This window comes from Macaca mulatta, chromosome X, assembly GCF_049350105.2.
Source record: "Macaca mulatta isolate MMU2019108-1 chromosome X, T2T-MMU8v2.0, whole genome shotgun sequence".
Taxonomy (NCBI): Eukaryota; Metazoa; Chordata; class Mammalia; order Primates; family Cercopithecidae; genus Macaca; species Macaca mulatta.
The window spans coordinates 3,462,837-3,487,955 of record NC_133426.1 but is presented as its reverse complement, the minus strand read 5'-3'; the positions used below and the strand labels follow the sequence as shown (position 1 = coordinate 3,487,955).

Here is a 25,119-nt window from a genome sequence, read left to right as displayed (position 1 = left end):
TTTCGCCATGTTGGCCAGGCTAGTCTCAAACTCCTGGACTCAAGTGATCCACCCATCTCGGCCTCCCAAAGTGCTGGGATTACAGGTGTGAGCCACCGCACCCAGCTATCTTGGTGTTTTTAACCTTAATAACGACCAAGTGCATCCTTGATATGGTCTCATCCTCCTTGCTGTAAGCACATTAAAATGCTGTTATGACATGCATTCAAGTGATGAAACGGTGCTAACATCAATGCCTTTGCCTGCAGAATTAATTCAGGGGTTTATTTGAAACTCAATATAAAGGCCTAATGTAACATTCAGCAGACAAGAAGCCATATGCAGATACATTCTTTTAAAATAACAGGTCATTATTTGGTTCTTTCTCATGTGAGAGTCGGATGACTCAGAGTCAACATAAATTCCAAGTGGTATGCAGAAAACCAATGCATAGCTGGAGAGGGAAATGAAGGTTAGTATCTGCAGTAAGGCTGAGGTGATGCAAACGGCCACACAGTCATGGATTCACAATGATCTGAGTCTCCATCATGCTGCAACCCAACACCTTGCACAGCCTTCAAACACCAGCTGGGAAATCAAAAGTGGCCTGTGCAGTAGCAGGAGATCTGTTCACCCTCTATTTCCTCTCATCCCCATGCAGCAATCTGTGAACAGAGAGAAGCCTTTAAGCTCTGGGATCTTGGCCGGGCGCGGTGGCTCAAGCCTGTAATCCCAGCACTTTGGGAGGCTGAGACAGGCGGATCACAAGGTCAGGAGATCGAGACCATCCTGGCTAACACGGTGAAACCCCATCTCTACTAAAAAATACAAAAAACTAGCCGGGCACGATGGCGGGCACCTGTAGTCCCAGCTACTTGGGAGGCTGAGGCAGGAGAATGGCATAAACCTGGGAGGCGGAGCTTGCAGTGAGCTGAGATCCGGCCACTGCACTCCAGCCTGGGTGACAGAGCGAGACTCCGTCTCAAAAAAAAAAAAAAAAAAAAAAAAGCTCTGGGATCTGCTGCTCTACAGAGACAATTTGCATTTCTCTCACCACCCCTGAAATTCTCACTGGGAAACCCAGGGTACCCGGGAGCTCAGGCCATCCTTTGTCCTTTGGGATGTTAGGAGGAAGCAGAACAGCCAGCTCCCAAATGGAACACTGCAGAAGGCTCACTTCTCAAGGGTCTGTTTTGGGTTTGTTTTTCTGTTTTGTTTTTGTTTTTGTTTTTTGTTTGTTTTGTTTTGTTTTTTTGAGACAGGGTCTCTGTCACACAGGCTGGAGTGCAGTGGCGTGATCTCGGCTCACTGTAACCTCCACCTCCCAGGTTCAAGGGATTCTCCCACTTCAACCTCCTGAGTAGCTGGGACTACAGGCACGCACCATCACACTCAGTTAATTTTTGTATTTTGTTTTTTGGGGCTTTTTTTGGTAGAGACAGAGTTTTATCATGTTAGCCAGGCTGGTCTCAAACTCCTGACCTCAAGTGATCTGCCCACCTCAGCCTCCCAAAGTGCTGGGATTACAGGCATAAGCCACCACGCCAGGCCTCCTTCAAGCGTCTGAATCCAGCCAGTGAGCTTGTCCTGCGTGATGCCTGCTTCATCCTATGCAATGGAGAGAGGCTGAGATTTTATTTTAGTAGGAAAATATATTGAATTGCATTACATCAAACTAAAAGGGAGAGACGCAAACATAAAAAGTAAAATAAAAATCCAGAAATTGCAATAGCAAGCAACCCTCCAAAATGTGGCAAAGCTCTGTGTATATTAAAAATGTACTGAGGTCAGGCGTGGTGGCTCACACCTATAATCTCAGCACTTTGGGAGGCCAAGGCAGGTGGATTGCCTGAGCTCAGGGGTTCAAGACTAGCCTGGGCAACACGGTGAAACCCCATCTTTAACTGAAGTACAAAAAATTAGCTGGGCGTGGCAGCGTGCACCTGTAATCTCAGCTACTCAGGAGGCTGAGACAGGAGAATCGCTTGAACCCAGGAGGCGGAGGTTGCAGTGAGCTGAGATGGCGCCATTGCACTCCAACCTGGGCAACAGAGCGAGAGTCTGTCTCAAAAACAAACAAACAAAAGTACTGAAACATGCAACATCCACCTTTTCGTAGTAGTTCCCACAGCCTACACAAATGAGTATAAAATGCTTAATATTTTGCTTGCCCTACATTCTCTTTTGCTGGAAGGATGGTTCTGAATAAAAATTTTTTATTTTCCCATTCTTTGCTTTTTCATTAATGCTATTTTCTTTGCCGCAAAGTTATAGAGTGGAAAAACTCTCAATCTCTTTTTCTTCTCTCGTGTATTTTCAGGTAGATGCATTCTATTACTATATTCTATCTATCCGTTCATTCCATCTATAATCTATCATCTATTCCATACATCTATCCATCATCTATCTATTCCACCTATCATCTATCTGCCTACCTATTATTGTCTATCTATCTTTCTATCATCTATTCATTATCTATCTATTCTATCTACCTATCATTACTCTGTCATCTATTCCATCTAACATCTATCTACCTATTATCTATCTTTCTATCATCTATCATCTATCTACGTTTACCTATATTGTTCTCTCTGTCAATCATCTATCTATCTATGTATATATGTATTTATGAATGTATGTGTGTAATTTTCTATCTTCTAGTTATCCATCTGTCTATCTATCCATCTGTCCATCTATTTCTCTTATGTTTATAGATACATATATAATCTATATATTTTACATCTGTAACATATTTATTTTTACTTTTATACAACAGTGACATTAATTAAATCCCACCTAATAAAAACTGTATTCTAAAACTTGGTGTAGTAGAAGGCTGAATAACCTGACCCCAGATCAAGGTACACATTGTGTGGCTGAAAATCACTTGGCTTTGTTAGACTTCATCTTTCTCCTACATAGGACCAGGTCACCAGCCTAGAAAATCTCAAAGGTGCCTTACAACCTTTGAATGCATTGGTTCCATGGAAGCAGGAGGCTTAAGCTCTAGACCCATGGCTGCTGTAATTACACATAACTCGGGCATTGCCATAAGGGAGCCTTAGGATGGCAGTACGACACTGGTTCCTCAGAACATCCTACATGCAAATTTGCTCTCCCAAGAGCCGTATTTTACAAAGTGATAATCTTGGGAACATGGTCCACCCAAATGCCTCTGCCGGCAGTGGATTTCTGCAGACTTCAGAGAATCTGGGCACCATCAAAGCCAAGCAGTCCCTGGTGTAGTGTCTAATAGGGACTGTGTAATTAGGGCATGTTTTATGTGAGATTCTGTTCAAGAGATGTAAGTACAAGAAAAAGACAGCTTTTCACAGCAGAGATAAGATAATTGAGCTGTCTGGCATAGTGACTCAAAGCCATTGAAGGTTCTAGTCAACTGATTCCTCTGTTTTTGACTTTTTAAATGGCTCTTTCACTGTTATTGCCTCTGGCAACTGCCATTATAATGGAGGAAATTTTGTTCCACTAAAAGGCTACTCCATTTATGGACTCAAGCCATACCAAAATAACAAAGCTCTCTTATAATCCCAGTATGTTTGCTGACCATTCCCATTTCCCTCTCTGGCTGTCCAGAAATAGCCTCTCTTCCAAGGTATCACTTTTATTTATTGCCAATATGAAGGTCTTGTAGAAAAACATTGACTTCCAAAAACAACAGATGAATGTTATAGCAAGAGTGCAGAGAGAAGGGAACGCTTATACACTGTTGCTAAGAAGTAAATTGTACAACCTCTGTAGGAAACAGTATGTAGATTTCCTAAAGAACTAAAAGTAGATCTACTCCTTTGACCCAGCAACTCCACTAATGATTATCTATGCAAAGGAAAATAAGTTATCAAAAAAGATGCCTATACTTACATGTTTATTGCACCTCAATTCACAATAGCAAAATCATGGAATGAATCTAAGTGTTCATTGGATGAAGAAAATGTGGTATACACACACCAAGGAGTACTATGCATCTATGAAAAAGAATGAAACTATATCTTTTGCAGCAACATAAATGGAGCTGCAGGTCAATATCCGAAGTGAGATAACTTAGAAACAGAAAATCAAATACCACATGTTCTCACTTATAAGTGGGAGCTAAAAGAAATGGGTACACATGGACCTATAGAATGGAATAACAGACACTGGACACCTTTAAAAGGGGGAAGGTGGGAGTGGACGAGGGTTGAGAAATTACCTATCTGGTATTATGTTCACTGTTTGGGGGAGAGAAGGCCAATCCCCACCACTGGGCAATATATCCGTGTAACAAACCTGCACCCTTATGCCCTGAATCTATTTGTTTTTTCAACATTGACTTCCACGGTCACTATTTGTCTGTGAAATCACTCCTTATCAACCAGGACTTGCATGTCTTTTTGTTTCTCAGGTGAACTGTCACCCCTACAAGTCAGCTTGCAACCGGCCCTGGCCACCACCAGTTTCCCCACACTGAGCTGAATATTGGACATGCCCATCTTAGACATTCCAGCCCATTCTGAAATTCCACATCGATTTACCCGACAAAGTCTGAAGTTCCAGGGCAATTTATCTGGAAAAGCTCACCTGGAATCACGTGTCATTTCAACCAACAACTATGGAAGAGGACGTGGCATCAAAACCAAGGGTATCAATTATTTATAAGGGTTGTGTGGTGGTTGGTCCAGGTATCTCTCCTTCACGCCATCACTCCTTTCAAGAGCTGCCACTATTTTCTAATTTAGCACAGGAATTTAGATGCCCCTAAATAAGTAGGCATCCAATATCCGCCCACACCACTTTTTGTGAGAGTCCGTATGGAGACACTACCACCACCGCTGCTCTCCTACTGCATACCCCACCATGCCAAAGAATGGTGGCTCACACCTGTAATCCCAGTGCTTTGGGAGGCCAAAGAGAAGGAACACTTGAGGCCAGAAGTATGAGACCAGCCTGGGCAACATCGCGAGACCTCATTTCTACAAATAAGTAAAAAAAAAAAAAAAAAAAAAAAAATAGGGCATAATGGCACACGTGTGTGGTCCCATTTACTTAGCAGGTTGAGGCTGGAAGATCACTTGAGCCCAGGAGTTTGAGGTTGCAGTGAGCTAGGATTATGCCACTGCACTCTAGCCTGGGCAACAGAGACAGACTCCATCTCTAAAAAGAGGGAGAAGAAGGAAGGAGGAGGAAGAAGAGGAAGAGGAAGACGAGGGGAAATACTGCTCTTTCTCAGACCCAAGGTAAAAAGGTTTTTGGTCTCATGTTGACCAGAAAGACACTGATATTTAATTAAGCAATATAAAAAGGCTCATTGTTAGGATTAAGGAGTAAGTAAAATCAATATTGAGATAGGAGGATGGAGGACATCAACTGAGTTCCAATCCCAATGAAGAGGAGAAAAAGCTACAGCTATCTAGGTGAAATATCTACTTACCCTAGAAGAAGCCTTTTGACAGCAACATAAAATTCATACCTATAGGTTTTAATTCTTATGGATGCTGTAGCAAATAACAACAATTTGGATGGCTTAAAGTAACAGATGTTTATTTTTTTCCAGTATTGGAGACCAGGAATCTGAGATCAAGGTGTGGGCAGGGGTTTGCTCCCCCTGGAGGCTCTAACAGAGGATCCTTCCTGCCTCTTTCAGCTCCTGGTGGCTCCAGGTGTCCCTGGGCTTGTGGCCACATCACTACAGTCTCTGCCTCTGTCTCCACGTGACCTTTTCCTCTGTGTCTGTGTCTCCTCTTCTGTCTCTTAGAAGGACACTCACTGGTCATTGGATTTAAAGGCCACCTGGGTAATTTACAGTGATCTAATCTCAATAATCTTACCTTAATTACATGCAAATACTCTTTATCCAAATTAGTGTGCATTCACAAATTCTGGAGCTTAGTACTTGGGCATATATTTTCGGGGGTTGGTGGTTGGAGGGGCTTTTATTCAACTCAGTACATCTTAATAAGGAACGAATGCTCCCCAACTTGCCTTACAAGTCATATATTAAAAACAGTGTTGGTGGCTGGGTGCGGTGGCTCAAGCCTGTAATCCCAGCACTTTCGGAGGCCGAGACGGGTGGATCACGAGGTCAGGAGATCGAGACCATCCTGGCTAACACGGTGAAACCCTGTACTAAAAAATACAAAAAAACTAGCCGGGCGAGGTGGTGGGCGTCTGTGGTCCCAGCTACTCGGGAGGCTGAGGCAGGAGAATGGCATAAACCCGGGAGGCAGAGCTTGCAGTGGAGCTGAGATCTGGCCACTGCACTACTCCAGCCTGGGTGACAGAGCGAGACTCCGTCTCAAAAAAAAAACAAAAACAAACAAACAAAAAAACCCACAGTGTTGGCCTAACACAGTGGCTCATGCCTGTAATCTCAACATTTTGGGAAGCCAAGGCAGGAGGATCACTTGAGCCGAGGAGTTGGAGACCAGCCTGGGTAACATAGGGAGACCCAGTTTCTACAGAATATTTAAAAATTAGCCAGGCATGATGGTGCATGCCTGTGGTCCTAGCTATTCAGGAAACTGAGGTGAGAGGATCACTTGAGCCTGGGGGTTCAAGATGGCAGTGAGCTATGCTCACACCACTACACTCCATCCTGGGCAACAGAGCTGGACTCTGTCTCAAAAAAAAACAAGACTAAAACATCAAAATAAAAAAGCAATAAAAAAAACTAATTACTCTTTCTTGAAAATATTACACTTTTTTTCTTCTATATCTCTACTCATAGCTCTCAACACCTTTCTTAAGCCCACATCATAACCTGTCTTGCATAACTTTGTGAGTGCCCGACTTTTCACTGGACTAGATTGTAGAGCTACATCCTTCTTAAGAATAAATCCGGCCGGGCGCGGTGGTTCACGCCTGTAATTCCAGCACTCTGGGAGGCTGAGGCGGGCGGATCATGAGGTCAGGAGATCGAGACCATCCTGGCTGACACGGTGAAACCCCATCTCTACTAAAAATACAAAAAATTAGCCGGGTGTATTGGCGGGCGCCTGTAGTCCCAGCTACTGGGGAGGCTGAGGCAGGAGAATGGCATGAACCTGGGAGGCGGAGTTTGCAGTGAGCCGAGATCTCGCCACTGCACTCCAGCCTGGGCCTCAAAGCGAGACTCCATCTCAAAAAAATAAAATAAAATAAAACCAAAAAAAGGAATAAATCTACACTTTAGGTACCAGTAAATCCATGCAATGCCTCAGACATTATAACCACATAATGCCTGGAAAATCGACATGAATTTATGTGAAGCATAAGCCTTTAATTTTTTTAAAGAAAAGTAGATTGTTGTTTTTCCACATCATTTCAGAGTTGTTCTCTAGTTATGCATGCCCTTTATTGCAGAACCATACAGATTTTGCTCTCCATTTCATACATCATTTGTTGAAATGCCCTTTAAAATGTAATGGAATATAGAGCTTTATGGGAAAAAATGCTGTAGAAAATAAATTATCTTCCCTCTTTGCATTGGGAACCAAAAGGTCTCACCTTATTAATGACCACAGAGACTCTCCTAAAGCAATTCTGGAAGTCAAAGACAGCCGGAGTCTAGTTTAATGGGAACCCTCATTTATTAGACAAGAGCATCAAGGCTATGACCACAGCAGCTGGTAGCAGCAGCCCTGCAGTGAAGTTGACTCTCAGAGGACACAAGGAAAGAGTGTGTTGATAAGAAATGTACAGCAAAGGTGTAGCACATCATCATTTGATCTTGATGCACTTGACTGTGGGCAAAGTACCTGTTATGTAAAACACGCTTTGTTAGTTAGGGCCATGCTAAGCTGCTTAAACTGATGAATGAACACCAAATCTCAGTTTTTGTTTTGTTTTGTTTTGTTTAACAAATAGCTGGTGTTAAGCCCAAAGTGTGTGTTCCTGGTTGGCTGGTGATGCTCTTTCAAGTCCTGAATCAGGGACCCAGTAACTTTCAACATTGTGGCTCAGCTCTCTTCAACAGCTGCCTCCCAGTTCTCTTGAGATATTGGTATTTATCAGAGGAGAGGGGATGGAGAAGGTATATGCATTTGCTAGAGTTGCCATAACAAAGAACCATAGACTGAGGGGCTTAAACAACAGAAATGTATTTCCTTACAATCCTGGAGGTTGGAAGTCTGAGATCAAGGTGTGGGCAGGGCTAGTTCCTCCTGAGGCCACTCTCCTTGGCTTGTAGACTCGGTGTTCTCCCTTTGTCCTTACACAGTCGTCTCTCTGTGTGTGTCTGTGTCCTCATCTCTTCTTATGAGGTGTCTTAGTCCATTTCAAGCTGCTATAACAGAATACCATAGGCTAGGGGGCTTAAACAACAGACATTTATTCTCCCACTGTCCTGGAGGCTATCTATCTACCTATGTATCATCTATCTACCCATCTATCTATCATCTATGTATAATCTACCTATCATCCATCTATCTACTTGTCATCTACCTATCATCTTTCTATTTATCTATCATCTATCTACCATCTATGTATCTATCTACCTACCTATCATCTAGCCATCTATCATCTGTCATCTATCTATCTACCTATCATCTATCACCTATCTATCATCTATCTGTCTCACCTATCATTTATCTATGTATTTTTGTATCGTCATCACCTATCTATGACCTATCTATCATCTATGATGTATCTATCATCTGTGTATCTACCTATCTGTCTGTTATCTTGGTCAAATATACATAATATAAAACTCACCATTTTCACCATTTTTAAGTGCACGGTTCAATGGCATTAAGTGGATTCACACTGTTATGCAACCATCACCACCACCTATCTCCGGAACTTTTTAAATATCTTCAGTGAAATTCTGTCTCCATTAAACACTAACTCCTCATGTTCCTTTCCCCCAGTGCCCAGTACCCACCATTCTGCTTTCTGTCTCTATGTATTGGATGACTCTAGGGACCTCATATGAATGGACTCATAGAGTATTAGCCTTTTTGAGCCTGGCTTATTTTGCTTAGCATAATGTCCTCAAGGTTGATCTATGTTGTAGCATGTGTCAGAATTTCCTCCTTTTTTAAGGCTGAACAGTGTCTCACTGTGTGGATGGACCACACTTCGTTTATCCGTTCCTCTGCTGACAGATACTTGGGTTGCTCCCACCTCCTGGCTACAGTGAATAATGCTGTTACGGACATAGGTTTACAAGTATCTCTTTGAGACCCTGCTTTCAATTCTTTTGAGTATATACCCAGAAGTAGAATTGCTGGATCCTATGCTAACTCTGTGTTTAATTATTGGAGAAACCACCACACTGTTTTGCACAGGGGCTGCACCATTGGGCGTTTTCACCAACAGTGCACAGAGATTCCCATTTCTCTACATCCTGGCTGACACCTGCTATTTTCTGGATTTTGTGAATCGTAGCCATCCTAGTGGGTATGAAGTGGTAGAGCTTTTATTTAACACTGAAGGACACAGCACAGCAAGAGAGAGAAAAAGTGTGTGTGCAGGCCAGCATTGGGGTACAGAGACACCCTTGTGCAAGCTCCCAGGGTTCGTATTGATGCATGAATTGAACCACCTAGATCTGTATGCAGAATCTTGGCTTCTTCAGGAGGGCTCAAAAGCAGACCTTTCCAGATTGTTGGACAAATGGTGAAACCATACTGACTTCACAAGTGGTTAGGCCAGTTGCAAGCCATAAGTAAAGAAATTGACCCTCAAAGGATTTCTTTCTTTTTTTTTTTTTTTGAGATGGAGTTTCCCAGGCTGTAGTGCTGTGGCATGATCTCGGCTCACTGTAACCTCTGCCTCCTGGGTTCAAGCAATTCTCCTGCCTCAGCCTCCTACTGAGTAGCTGGGACAACAGGTGCATGCAACAACGTCCGACTAATTTTTTGTATTTTTAGTAGAGATGGAGTTTCACCATGTTGGCCAGGCTGATCTTGATATCCTGACCTCAGGTGATCTGCTAGCCTTGGCCTCCCAAAGTGCTGGTATTACAGACCTGAGCCACCCAGCCTGACCAAGGGATTTCTTAATTGTACATTTTAAAAGAACTTAAAGAATGTCACTGAATTGTTTGTAGCTCAAAGGATAAATGCTTCAGGGGATGGATACCCCATTCCCCATGATGTGCTTCTTTCACATTGCATGCCTGTATCGAAACATCTCATGTAAGGCTGCGCACGGTGACCCACGCATGTAATTCCAGCACTTTGGGAGGCCAAAGCCAGCGGATCACTTGAGGCCAGGAGTTCGAGACCAGCCTGGCCAACATGGCGAAACCTCATTTCTACTAAAAATACAAGAATTAGCCTGGCATGATGGTGCACACCTGTAGTCCCGGCTACTCAGGAGGCGGTAGGAGAATCGCTGGAACCCAGGAGTCAGTGGTTGTAGTGAGCTAAGGCCACATTATTGCACTCCAGCCTGGGTGACGGAGCCAGACTCTGTTTCAAAAAAAAACCAAAAAACAAAACAAAAACAACTCATGTACCCCATAAATATATACACCTACTATGTATCTGCAAAGATTAAAAATTAAAATTAAAAATTTAGAGAAAGAAATCTTATCCCACCATGCAAAGCATGGAACCACTCTATTCTACAATTACCAAGCCCAGTATGAGACTTTAAGCAACATCTCATAAAACCCACTGACCAGGGGTCAAAGACCATACCTCTAGCATTTCCAAGAGATAGATAGAGCTTGTCCAGTTCAGCTATAAATCAACTTTATTTCCACAGAGGGTCACATAGCCCTTTCAAAAACAGCCATATTGGATCAAACACAAAATCCGTAAAAAATATTCTTCCTGTTCCCCCAACCTCAAAATACATGTTGGAGGTCATATGGCCAGGGGCAATGCAGATTCAAAGCCACTATTGTGAGCCGCATTGACTATACCACCATGTGATTCATAATGTGTTGAAAATCAGATGCTCATGATAAATGATCATTGATTAGGGCCCCTAGTCGTGAGTGTACCTATGTTTTTTCATTTTATAAAAGCAAATATTAAATCAACATGAAGAGTAAATAATTACTCTTTATATTGACAGGCAGAAATTGGTTTATATTCCATTTAAAGTTCAATTGACCATTATTTTCATCCTTGACACTTGGGCTTATCCATTCTCCAAACCACTACTTTGGAAGAGCAAGTTAATATACAATTACTGCTAAAGAAGGTACATACCTCCAATTTTGTGTTGTGTTGAAAATTCACTTGTTTGTTCTGTCCTTCTGATTGGGAGTATTATTTTCCTAGGTCTGTTTTAACAAAGTACCATAAATCGAGATGCTGAATGGGTCTCAATAAATGTGTGTTCTCACATTTCTAGAGACCAGAAGTCTGAAATCAATGTGCGGGCTGAGACACACTCCCTCTGAAGGCTCAGTCTGGCCAACATGGTGAAACCCCATCTCTACTAAACATACAAAATTTATCTGGGCATGGTGGTGCACACCTGTGGTCCAAGCTACTTGGGAGGCTGAGACAGGAGGATCGCTTGAACCCGGGAGGCAGAGGTTGCAGTGAACAGAGATTGTGCCACTGCATTCCAGCCTGGATGACTGAGCAAGACTCTGTCTCAAAAAAAAAAACAAAAAACAAAAAAAAACCAAACAAAAAAACCAGACACTGACACTCACAGATTATGTATTTCAGACCGCCAAGTTAATTCAGCATTGGCAGTGACATCATGTTCTTCCAAACAGCATCCCCTTTCTCCTTCTGGGTAGCGAATTTTTGTAAATGGCAAATGAATTCCTTCATTAAGCCACAAACAGTGACATGACAGCTGCGAATTCAGCAATCTATAAGGTTTCCAGATAAAAGACACAATACCAATTAAATGTGAATTTCAGATAAATACTGAATAATTTTTTAGTATCCATATGCCCCCAGTATGACATGGGGCATACTGATACTTTAAAATGTGTTACTTGGCCAAGTGCAGTGGCTCACACCTGGAATCCTAGGACTTTGGGAGGCTGAGGTTGGGGGATTGTTGATCCCAGGAGTACAAGACCAGCCTAGGCAACATGGTGAAACCCTGTCTTTACAAAAATACAAAAATTAGCTGAGTGAAATGGTGCACACCTGTAGTCCAACTACTCAGGAGGCTGAGGTGTGGGGATCGTCTGAACCCGAAGAGGTAGAGGCTGCAGTGAGCTGTGATCACACCCACCGTACTCCAGCCTGGGCAACAGAGTGAGACCCTGTCTCAAAAAATAAAAATGAAAAAGTAGAATAAATAGAATAAAAATTCAAAACTTTTAAAAATGTGTTATTTATCTGAAATTTAAATTGATTACAATTTTTATTTGCTCAATGTGGCCACTCCAAGTGCATGGAGTATTTATTTTACCATGCAGTTTCTAACACTTGCATCTCTGCATCTGCTTCTGTTCCAGGACAGAGAAAAATTAACACCCTTCTGCTGTATCTAAGAATAGGTAGATACACCTGTGTTTTGATTCTTTCTGAGTTTAGTACTAGACATTCCTCATTATCATTCTCAGGGAAAAGATGAATGTAGAATCTCCACTGAGCTAATATTTCCTGACACCCTGTTTATGCACCTTGTGAATTATGGGCATTGCTTTGTGGGTTATTTCATTTTATCTTCACAATCACCCTCCAAAAGCAAAAAACAAAAACTGCCTCACTCAAATGTCCACTGCCATCAGTGCCCCATGAGTATACATATGGTGCCAAGCTCTGCCATGAGCTCTCCAGAGAAGAGGAGTAAAACCAAAGAAGGGAAGATGTGTCTGCCTGGAAGGGAACATCTGTGACACCTTCTTTTCCAAATGTTCTTAAAGTTTCAGCAGATTATTGTAAAGGAAATATGAAGAAGTTAGTACTTAAAAAAAACCTCCTTGTATCAAAATGTCCCATTCCCAGCCTCTATTCAATTTCAATCCTTTAAATGTTTGTTTTCATATTTCCAGTCATGGTCCTATGTAATATTCTTATACTACAGTTTCAAGATTTGTCAATTTTATGTCTTATGGTTATTGAGGATTTGGTCTTGACACTGAGATTGCAGAATTATAAGAAATGTGAGAAATCTTGGCCAGGCGCGGTGGCTCACGCCTGTAATCCTAGCACTTTGGGAGGCTGAGGCGGGCAGATCACTTGAGGTCAGAGTTCAAAACCAGCTGGCCAACATGGTGCAACCCTGTCTCTATTAAAAAAAAAAGAAAAAAATAATTAGCCGGGCATGGTGGCAGGTGCCTGTAATCCCAGCTACTCGGGAGGCTGAGGCAGGAGTATCACTTAAACCCAGGAGGCGGAGGTTGCAATGAGCTGAGATCACGCCATTGCACTCCAGTCTGGGCAACAATAGCAAAACTCCATCTAAAAAAAAAAAAAAGAAATGTGAGAAATCTAACGTGACTGACTCTATTTTCCTTCAAACCTCACATGCTACATTGTTTTGTTTTGTTTTTGCTTATTCTAGTGTGGCAGCCAAGATAACTGTGTAAGGAAGTTAGTTTATAGTTAAACTTTGAAGCCAGGTGTGGTGCCACCCAGCACCTTGGGAGACCGAGGTAGGAGAGGATTGCTTGAGCCCAGGAGTTGGAGACCAGCCTCAGGAACATAGTGAAACCCCTTCTCAACAAAAAATTTACAAAAATTAGCCAGGCATGGTGGTGTGTACCTGTAGTCCCAGCTACTCAGGAGGCTGAGGTGAGAGGATCACTTGAGCCCAGGAAGTTGAGGCTGCAGTGAACCGAGATCACACCACTGCACTCCAACCTGGACAACAGAGCAAGATCATGTCTCAAAAAATAATAATAAATAAATAAATAAATGTGTATATATTTATATACACAGAGAGAGAGAGAGAGAGAGAGAGAGAGAGAGAGAGAGAGAGACAGAGAGAGTTAAACTTTGAGGCAAGGAAACTGACCCCACTCCTTGACTGCAGATTAAAGCCACATTCAGAAAACAAGGTTAGAATTACTGTAGGGTCTTGAACTTTGCTAAAGAATAGGCATAATCAATGACCTGCCATCACTTAGTGTGTTTTCCTGTAAGTTTTCCACTGCACCAGAGTCATGTAACCAGTGATCACAAGATGTATAACTTCCCAAACTACTCCTGTAGATAACATTACTATTGTAAAGCCTAAACAATGGTCTTTGAAATATTTTTCAGATTTAGCATTTTGGCAGACCAAGAGATGCCACCTGGTCCTGAGATACCCTCTCCTGGGAGCTAACTCACCTGCACAAAGACAGTTTTAGACACCCCTGACATTTCATCCCTAGCCAATCAATTGTTGCAGTTCCCCAGCCTTCTGCCCACAAAAGTACCTTGAAAAACCATAGTTTCCAACTTTTCAGGGAGACAGATTTGAGAAAGCTCTCCTATTCTCCTCAATTAGCTGTCCCTGCAATTACTAACCTCCCTCTTTGCTGCAACATCTGCTGTTCTCAGTGCATTGGGTTTTTGGGGGGCTGCAGGAAAGTAGAACCCCTCAGACTGTGACACTCTCCTGCCTGCCTTTCCATCCAATCACAAATGTCCTTTCCCTCCTACCACATTCCTTAAACATTTAGGTCACAATATTTGGTTTAAGAAATCATCAGTGTTTCCATTATAATGACCATTGCTGTCAGGCCTCTGAGCCCAAGCCAAGCCATCGCTTCCCCTGTGACTTGCACTTATACGCCCAGATGGCCTGAAGTAACTGAAGAATCACAAAAGAAGTGCAAATGCCCTGCCTGCCTTAACTGATGACATTCCACCACAAAAGAAGTGAAAATGGCCGGTCCTTGCCTTAAGCGATGATATTATCTTGTGAAATTCCTCTTCCTGGCTCATCCTGGCTCAAAAAGCCCCCCTACTGAGCACCTTGTAACCCCCCACTCCTGCCGCCAGAGAACAACCCCCCTTTGACTGTAGTTTTCCTTTACCTACCCAAATCCTATAAAACGGCCCCACCCTTATTTCCCTTCGCTGACTCTTTTCCGACTCAGCCCGCCTGCGCCCAGGTGAAATAAGCAGCCATGTTGCTCACACGAAGCCTGTTTGGTGGTCTCTTCAACGGACGCGCATGACAATTGCAATGATATTCAAAGATGAACCAGTGACTATAATGATTATGTCTTCTTTCTTTCCTTTTTCCTGGAGTTAGTGATTTTTTTTTTTTTTTTTTTGATACAGGGTCTGTCACCCAAGCTAGAAGGCTGGAATGCAGTGGTGCAATTATAGCTCACTGCAGCCTCAAACTGCTGAGCTCAAGTGATCCTCCCAACTCAGCCTCTGGAGTTGCTGAGATTACAGGCATTAGCCACTGCACTGGGCTGCCTTCTTTTTATATACAAATTACTTAGTGCCTGAAATTATTTTATCCCAGTGCTCCAAAAGGCCTGCCATGTGCCCCTCAATTCATCAGTTTTTCTAACTCGCACACTTTTTGTCCATTCATTCCTGCTCTTTCTTCCTGGATGGCTCCCCCTAGCATCTTTTGAACCCCATCTCCAACATGAACTGTTTGCCTACAGAACCTGGTGAATGGCTGTCACCCTGGCCACCAACTGCACTTCTCTCCTCCACTGGATCTCCTAATTTTCTGCATCCACGTCTTACTTGTTCTCAGTTTGCGCCATCCTTTTTCTGAAGAACATATTGTAGTAGCTGTCTAAGAAAAGGTGTTAACAAAAAGAGTCAAACTCTGTAAAATATTTGAAGAAATTTATTCTGAGCCAAATACGAGTGACCATGGCCCATGACACAGCCCTCATGAGGTCCTGAGAACATGTGTCCAAGGTGGTTGGGGTGCAGCTTGGTTTTATACATTTTAGGGAGGCATGAGACAGCAATCAAATACATTTGAGAAATACATTGGTTTGGTCCAGAAAAGAGACAAGTAGAAGTGGTGCGCCGGGCCGGGGGCAGGGGGGAGGGATGTGGGTGAAGGGGGGGTTCCAGGCTGTGGGTGAATTTAAACATTTTCTGGTTGACAATTGGTTGAGTTTATCTAAAGATCTGGGATAACAGAAAGGAATGTCTGGGTTGTGATAAGAGGTGGTGGAGACCAAAGTTTTACCATGCAGATGAAGCTTTTAGTTAGCAGGCTTCAAAGACAAGAGAGAATAGGTTGTAAAATGTTTTCTCCCTCCTGAGTAGCCGGGTGTGGACCTGTGCGCCTCTGCGCCTAAGAGGGTCGGGGCGCTCGGTCGCGGTCAGAGGTCGTCCTGGGTACCACCCGAGGGGCGCCTCGGGCGCGGAGGGGGCGTGAGCACCTCCCCAGCGCCGCGCCTGCCCACGATGGCGGGGCACGCCCAGGTCTCCGGCTCCTGGGCTGGGTCGCGGCAGGGGCGGAGCGGGTGCGAAGGCGACGCCCCCAGCCCCTAGGCCTCTCCCAGGCGGCTTCCGCTCGCCTTTTCAACGCGCCCGCGGCTACCGAGCTGGAGGAGGCAGCGGGCGCGAGACTGGGAATGCGCAGGGCCCCTGCCTCGCTCTACAAGCCCGGGCCGCGGCCTCCGCCTTCCCCGCCGCCAGCTGGCGCTCGGTGCCCGCCCCCCGAGGCGTGCGGCTGCTCCCACGTGGGGCCGTTGCTGCTCGTGCCCTGAGCGCCGCACCGCCATTGTCCCCGCCGCGCCGTCAGCCGCGCCGGGCCGCGGGCGTAACGGAAGGCGCTTCGGCGTCTTGGGGGCTCCGGGCCGCGTGGGCCGAGTCCTGGCCTCCACAAGCCGCATGGCGCGCATAGGGAGCCTCAGTTGATGCCGCCGCGCCGCCCTCCTAGGCTGCGTCCCCAGAAGCCCGGCTCCCCGAGCCCTCCGGCCCGGCTCGGTGCCATGAACCTGAGTGCGTCCCCATGGAGGCGCCCGGGCTGGCCCAGGCGGCGGTGGCGGAGGAGACCCCCGACTAGGCGCCCGCGCTCTGCCCCAGCCCCGAGGCGCGGTCGCCGGAGCCGCCTGCCTACCGCCTGCAGGACTTTACACGCTGTTCACCGTGGGTGAGTGAGTGTGCGCGGGGACTCGGCCCATAGGGGTGCGCGGCGCGGCCGGGACGCTGTCGTAGGACAAAGGGCCCCGGGTGCCGGCCTCCTGGGGAGGGCCCTGCCCCGCCGCTCCGGCTCGGGATCCCAGCGCGGGGCTGCCCCTGTGCCCTGGGTCTCCCTGGGGGGCGCTCGGGGAAGTGGAGCGCACCCCCCAGCCCCGGCGAGTACCCCTGACCGACCGGGTGCCTTCCCTGGAACGCCGACGGCTCCTCTCGCAGACCACCCTCCACCCCCAGCACACACAGCACTCTGGGGCCTGGGCCGTCCGACGTCACCAGATTTCCTGTGGGTCACCTCGCCTGGGCTACCTCGTGCGCCCTCCCAGGCAGCGGCCCCAGGGACACGGGCGCGGGATCCGAAGATCCCTGCGGGCCTCCCCCAGGCCAGCCTCCCCGAGTGCCCAGCGGCAGGGTCCTCGGCGGGAAATGTACAGATTCCTCCAGGGGCTGCAGGAGCAGCTGGGCTCCGGGGCATAGGTGTTCCGTGGCTTTGTGGGGATGAAGACGGCGGAGTTGGGGACGCATCCTAACATGTCCTGACACCGCCTGTGCTCTTCGTCTTGTGCGTCTGAAATGGGTAATTCTTGTATTGGACGCTTTATCCGTGTCCTTTGTCCTCTGCCTTTGAACTTAATCCCGAATGGGCAGCTTGACAGGTTTCGAGTTCTCGGTGCGCTGGGATCCGGACACGCGCTGGCTTATGGGGCAGCCCTGAGTGGGTCAGAATATCCCAACCGGACATGGGCGCTGGATTTAAACAGTTGTCAGTGGTCAGCCTGTGCCTTCTTAGGGCAGGGCGGTGTTGCTGGAACAGGACTTCTCAGACCCTCTAACTCCTGTTTGTCCTCTCGTTCTGGACAAGAGGAAGCTGGGCTGGGAAGCCCAATGGCTCAGGGTCATAGCTTCTGGCTTAGGAAGACCAGCGGGCATAGCCCAGGAACCTTCAGGCCTGCTGAGGAAGAGGAGACTCTGCTTCCTTCAGTGACCTCTTTGGCACCTAGGCCTTGAGGAAGGGGTGGCGAGGAAACCCTGATTTTGGAAGGATAGTGGGAAGAGTGCCCTCTCTTTTTCTCCTCTCCCTCCCTTCCTCCTTCTGTCTCATTCTCTCTGTCTCCCTCTCTGTGTTTCTCTTTTTGTCTTTCCCTCTTTCTGTGTCTCTGTGCATTACTCTCTGTATTAGTCGTTTTTATGCTGCTGACAAAGACATACCCTAGACTTGGAAGAAAAGGAGGTTGAATTTCTTTTTTTTTTTTTTTTTTTTGAGACGGAATCTTGCTCCTGTCACCCAGGCTGAAGTGCAGTGGCATGATCTAGGCTCACTGCAACCTCCACCTCCCGGGTTCAAGCAATTCTCCTGCCTCAGCCTCCTGAGTAGCTGGGATTACAGGTGCGTGCCCCAACGCCTGGCTAATTTTTGTACTGTTGGTAGAGACGGGGTTTCACCATGTTGGCCAGGCTGGTCTGGAACTCCTGACCTCAGGTGATCCACCCGCCTCATCCTCCCAAAGTGTTGAGATTACAGGCATAAGCCACCATGCTGGGCCAGGAGGTTTAATTTGACTTACAGTTCCACATGGCTGGGTAAGTCCCATAATCATGGCGGAGGGCGAAGGGTACTTCTTACATGGCAGCAGCAAGAGAGAATGAGGAGAAAGTAACAGCAGAAACCCCTGAAAACCCATCAGATCTCGTGAGACTTACTCACTATCATGAGAATAACACGGGAAAGACTGGCCCCTATGATTCAATTACCTCCCCCTGAGTCCCTCCCGCAACACGTGGGTATTCTGGGAGATACAACTCAAGTTGACATTTCGGTGGGGACACAGCCAAACCATATAATTCCACCCCGGCCCCTCCAAATCTCATGTCCTCACATTTCAAAACCAATTGTGCCTTCCCAACAGTCCCGCCAAAGACTTAACTCATTTCAGCATTAACCCAAAAGTCCACAGTCAGACAAGGCAAGTCCCTTCCACCTATGAGCCTGTAAAATCAAAAGCAAGCCAGTTACTTCTTAGATACGATAGGGATACAGGTATTGGGTCAATACAGCCGTTCCAAATGGGAGAAATAGGCCAAAACAAAGGGGTTACAGGGCCCATGCAAGTCCAAAGTCCAGCAGGGCAGTCAGATCTTAAAGCTCCAACATGATCTCCTTTGACTCCAGGTCTCAAATCAGGTGCAAGAGGTGGATTCCTATGGTCTTGGGCAGCTCCGCCCCTGTGGTTTTGCAGGTTACAACCTCCCTCCCAGCTGCTTTCATGGGCTGACATTGAGTGTCTGTTGTGTTTCCAGGCCTAAGGTGCAAGCTGTTGGTGGATCTACTTTTCTGGGATTTGGAAGACAGTGGTCCTCTTCTCACAGCTCTATTAGGCAGTGCCCCAGTAGGGACTCTGTGTGGGGCCTCCGACCCCACATTTTCCTTCTGCACTGCGCTAGCAGAGGTTCTCCATGAGGGCCTCGCCCCGCCACAGACTTTTGCCTGGACATCCAGGCATTTCCATACATCTTCTGAAATCTAGGCAGAGGTTCTCAAACCTCAGTTCTTGACTTCTGTGCATCTGCAGGCTCAACACCACATGGAAGCTGCCCAGACTTGGGGCTTCCACCCTCTGAAGCCACAGCCCGAGCTCTACATTGGCTCCTTTCAGTCACAGATGGAGCAGCTGGGACACAGGGCACCAAGTTCCTAGGCTGCACACAGCGTAGAGACCCTGGGCCTAGCCCACAAAACCACTTTTTCCTCCTGGACCTCTGGGCCTGTGATGGGAGGGGCTGCTGTGAAGGTCTGTGACAGGGCCTGGAGATATTTACCCCATGGTCTTGGGGAGTGACATTAGGCTCTTTGCTACTTATGCAAATTTCTGCAGCTGGCTTGAATTTCTCCCCAGAAAATGGATTTTTCTTTTCTACTGCATCATCAGGCTGCACATTTTCTGAACTTTTATGCTTGTATCCCTTTTAAAACAGAATACTTTCAACAGCACCCAAGGCACATTTTGAATACTTTGCTGCTTGGAAATTTCTTCCGCTAGATATCCTAAGTCATCTCTCTCAAGTTCAAAGTTCCACAAATCTCTAGGGCAGAGGCAAAATGCCGCCAGTCTCTTCGCTAAAACATAACAAGAGTCACCTTTGCTCTAGTTCCCAAGAAGTTGCTCATCTCTATCTGAGACCACCTCAGCCTGGACCTTATTGTCATATCGCTATCAGCGTTTTGGCCAAAGCCGTTCAGTAAGTCTCTAGGAAGTTCCAAACATTTCCACATTTTCCTGCCTTATTCTAAGCCCTCCAAACTGTTCCAACCTCTGCCTATTACCCGTTTCCAAAGTTGCTGCCACATTGTTGGGTATCTTTTCAGCGATGCCCCACTCCCGGTACCAATTAACTGTATTAGTCTGTTTTTACGCTGCTGATACAAAAAAGACTGGGAAGAAAAGGAGGTTTAATTTGACTTACAGTTCCACATGGCTGAGGAAGTCTCGTAATCATGGCAGCGGGTGAAAGGCGCTTCTTACATGGTGACAGCATGAGAGAATGAGGAGAAAGCAAAAGCGGAAACCCCTGATAAACCCATCAGATCTCGTAAGACTTACTATCACCAGAATAGCACATGAAAGACTGGCCACCATGATTCAATTACCTATCCTGGACCCCTCTCACAGCACGAGGGATTCTGGGAGATACAATTCAAGTTGAGATTTCAGTGGGGACATGGCCAAACCATATCATTTTCTGTTTCTCTATTTCTGTCTTTCCTTGTCTCTATTTTTTTTTCTTTTCTTTATTTTTTTTTTTTGATACGGAGTCTTGCTCTTGTTGCCCAGGCTGGAATGCAATGCGCGATCTCAGCTCACTGCAACCTCTGCCTCCCGAGTTCAAGCAGTTCTTCCACCTCAGCCTCCTGAGTTGCTGGGATTACAGGCGCCTGCCAGCATGCCCATTTAATTTTTGGACTTTCAGTAGGCTTTCGCCATGTTGTCCAGGCTGGTCTTCAACTCCTGACCTCAGATGATCCGCCTGCCTAGGCCTCCCAAAGTGCTGGGATTACAGGTGTTAGCCACCGTGTCCAGCCTCCCCGGTCTCTATTTCTTCCTGTTTTGTTTTTGAAACGGTGTCTGGCTCTGTTGCCCAGGCTGGAGTGCAGTGGCGTGATCTTGGCTCACTGCATCCTCTGCCTCCCATATTCAAGCAATTCTCATGCAATTCTCCTGCCTCAGCCTCCCAAGTAGCTGGGAATACAGGCGCCTGCCACCAGGCAGCTAATTTTTTTTGTATTTTTACTAGAGACGGGGTTTCACCATATTGGCCAAGCTGGTCTCAAACTTTTGACCTTGTGATCTGTCGACCTCGGCCTCCAAAACTGCTGGGATTTCAGGCGTGAGCCACTGCGCTGGTCCTAAGGTGGTTGCTAATGTGGTGTGGTGGACTCGGTTCCCGCATCAGCCACACACATAGCCTTTTTTTTTTTTTTTTTTTTAATTCCATGAGCTCTTTATGCAACTATTTGTGAAAATGCGCCCGCAGCCCAGGCTAAGAACATGGTTAAGCACAATATACTAGTTCACTGCAGGACTTACCACCCTGAGTGGTGATGACTGATTTGTAACCACAATGGCCAGCACAGTGCCTGAATACACACTGAATGTTTGGGATATGTGAAAGCACCCTGTGTACACACAATACATCGTTTCTCAGTAGGTTTACTTCCTGGGCCACACAGCTTTCAGCTGCTGGGGGACTTGGAACTACAGCATGGTCTCCCAAGTCCAGAGGGTGTAGCATAGCACCTGAAGCCACAGGTCCTACATGGCATCTGTAAAATTCTGTGTCATTTCAGTGCTGGGGTTGTAAATAAAATTAGTCTCATCCCAAAACTGCCAAAAGAAGAGAGCTTTTTCCACTAGAAGCGATGCATTAGAGAAGAGAATCGGCCATCTTCACTCCTGAGTTTTTTTGACTTCACTCGTGCTTTTAGCTGCCTGGGGTGGTTGTATCCAGTTGATCATCAAGAGTGGAGAGTTGTCTTACTAAGGTTTAGGAAGACGCGTATGATCCTGCCCAGATGCCACACTCTCTAGAGGTGTGACCTTGGGTAACTCGACCTTCTTGGACTTTGGTCTGGGTCAGAAGGCTGCAAGATGCCATCCCGGGACTGCCATCTGCAGAGCCTCTGCTCTCTGCCGGGCACCGTGCTGCGTTGCTTAGCTTGCCGCAGTGTTTCCGTGCCAGCATTTTGCAGGTGGGAAACAAGCTCAGGGAGGTTGAGTGGCTTTGCCCAAGGTCCCTCAGGTGTGGCTGCTCTCCAGAGCCCTTGTTCTCCCCAGCACACCCTGCTGAATGTGACCACAGCTTTTTGGGTTTGGAATGGAGTCAAAAAATGACATATTTTTCATAAAGTAAAAGCAAACTTAGTCAGGGTTAGGCAGCACGATGGGACTTATTCTGTAGCTAATCTGATGGAGATGATATCAGTTCTACCTCCAATAATGTACCTTTGTAGCACATTCTGCTAATACTTTTTCAGCCCCAGCTGTGTCATGGAGGCCACGAAGGCAAACTGGATGTGTACTTTGCCCCTCAGTAGCTTATGAACTAACAGGAGATAAAACACGACCCAGATACCTTCTAATCAAGGCCAGAAAGCTAAAGATAGTGATGAAGAACTAAATGTAGTTCGCGGAAGGGAGACTGTTTCTGGCTGAGGCGATCAGAAGCAGCTTTGTGGAAGAAGCGGTATTGGAACTAGATTTGAAAGGGTGAGTCTGAGTTGAAAATGCAGAAGAGGAGAGGCAGGTTCTGGGGCAGGTGGTGGGGTGCATTTCAGCAACCACAGCAGAAGGCCCAGTGGCCTGCTGTGGATCAGAAGCACGGACCAGTGTACACACTTGGGTCAGATGGAGGCCCGTGTCTCTCCCCATCCTCCCTCTTCCCACCCCCTAGAAATGTCCAGTTCCATCCAACATGCCTGCCCCTTTTCATGCATCCATGCATTTACATGTTTTTCTTTATACTCAGAATGCCCTACCTGGCAATAATTCCCAGCCTTCAAAATGCCTCTCAGAGATCACTGCTTCTGGGCAGCGCACCACCTCTGGGCCACTCTGCCTCTTTATTGCACCTGTGGTACCATGATGACATTTTTCCTGGCTGCCTCACCTGTCTGCATTCCATAGGGAACCTTGTCTGCCTTCAGAATCAGTGGAGCTTTTGAAAGGCAGATGGGGTCTCCGCCCCGGGAGATCTGATTCAGCAGGTCTTCGAGGACTAAGGCATGGCAGGGAAACTTCCCACCATCTCAAGGGTGAGGCTAGGTCTTGGCTGGTGTATACGTATTTATCCAGAAATATGTAGTAAACGTTCGCTGAATGAAATAAACACACAAGCAAGCACGAAGCATAATACCCACAGGGTAAGCCAGTCAGGATAGAGGATGAATATTAGGCCAGCTTTGCTGCTGTGGTTATCCTAAAACAATAGGGTTTAGGTTGTCTGTCTGTGTGTATACATATTTTGTTGTTGTTTTGGGGTTTTGTTGAGACGAAGTCTTGCTTTCTCACCCAGGCCGAACTGATCACAGCTCATGGCAGCGTCGAACTCCCAGGCACAAACGATCCTCCGGCCTTAGCCTCCAGAGTACCTGGGGCTACAGTCATGCACCATTATGCCTGACTAATTTTTAAATGTTTTGTGGAGACAGGGTCTCGCTATGTTTCCCAGGCCGCCCTGAACTCCTGGCCACAAGCAATCCTCCCGTCTCAGCATCCCAAAGCACTGGGATTACAGGTGTGATCTACTGTCTCTGGCCCATAGAGAAATATTTTATGTTACTGGTAGTAAAATGAAAATGAAACAGTGTGACTGGTAGATGAAACAGATACAGTTTTTTTGTTTTGTTTTTGAGACAAGTCTTACTCTGAGGCCCAGGCTGGAGTACAGTGGCGGGACCTCAACTCACTGCAACTTCCACCTCCCAGGTTCAAGTGATTCTCCTGCCTCAGCCTCCTGAGTTGCTGGGGTTACAGGTGAGCACTGCCACACCCAGCTAATTTGTATGAGTGTGTATGTTTTGTTTTGTTTTTTTAGTAGAGATGGGGTTTCACCATGTTATCCAGGCTGGTCTCGAACTCTTGACCTCAAATGATCCACCCACCTCGGCCTCCCAAAGTGCTGGGATCACAGGCGTGAGCCACCATGTCCGTCCTCCCCCTGTCTCTATTTCTTCTGTCTATATGTCTCTCCCTCTTTCTCTCTTTGGATCTCTCTCCGTATCTCTATTTCTCTGTCTCTGTTCCTCTTTCTCTGTCTCTCCTCCCTTCCTCCTTCTATTTTGAAGTCTCTCCCTTCCTGTCTCTGTCTCTTCATCTCTCTCTCCTTACCCACTCCCTTCTCTCTCTCTTCCTTCTTCTCTTCATCCCCCCTGGAAAACTGTCCTGGGCTAATCATATCACAAACCCTACCCCTTGGAACCTTCCAGAAGGACTCTGGATGAAGAGACACTGCTTGGTTCATTTTCCTCTGTGAAGAATGGCTTTAAATCCCTACCATTCATAGTTGTACCTTTTCATTTTGTTTGCTCGCTGGTTTTTTTTTCCCCCCTTTCTATTATTATTTTTTAATAGGGTTGGGTCTTGCTGTGTTGCCCAGGCTGGTCTCAAACTCCTGGCCCCAAGCAATCCTACTACATCGACCTCTCAAAGTGCTGGGATTGCAGGTGTGAGCCACTGTGCTTGGCCCCAAAGCTGACTTTTCTTAAAATAGCTAATCTGGCAGGCAAAACTGACTTAAACACTTTACTCCTTGTCCATCTTCCTCACATGTTTCAGCAAAATGTCTCTTTCATTTTGTCTCTTTGCCGGCCTCCCAAAGTGCTGGGATTGCAGGCGTGAGCCACCATGCTTGGCCCCAAAACTGACTTTTCTTAAAATACATTATCTGAGGGGCAGATCTGACCTAAACACTTTACCCCTTGTCTTCTGCATCCGTTTAAGCAAAATGGTCTCTTTTCCACTGCTCATCAATTGCTGGGGTCTTTCCTGCAGCATTAAAATTAAAAAGACACTCCTTTTTTAGAGGAAGACTGTCAGGTTCAGGGTCAGGTTGAGGTCAGAGGGAAGTGGGTGGATAGCTGAAGGAACACTCAGGGCCGTTGGCAGATGAAGTATATTTTATT

General features: G+C 46.3%; 1 pseudogene; it reads left to right on the top strand.

The window, feature by feature from the left end:
- Positions 1-3,135: 3,135 nt before the first annotated feature.
- LOC720650 (uncharacterized) lies at positions 3,136-17,420 on the top strand (annotated as a pseudogene).
- The last annotated feature ends 7,699 nt before the right edge of the window (positions 17,421-25,119 follow it).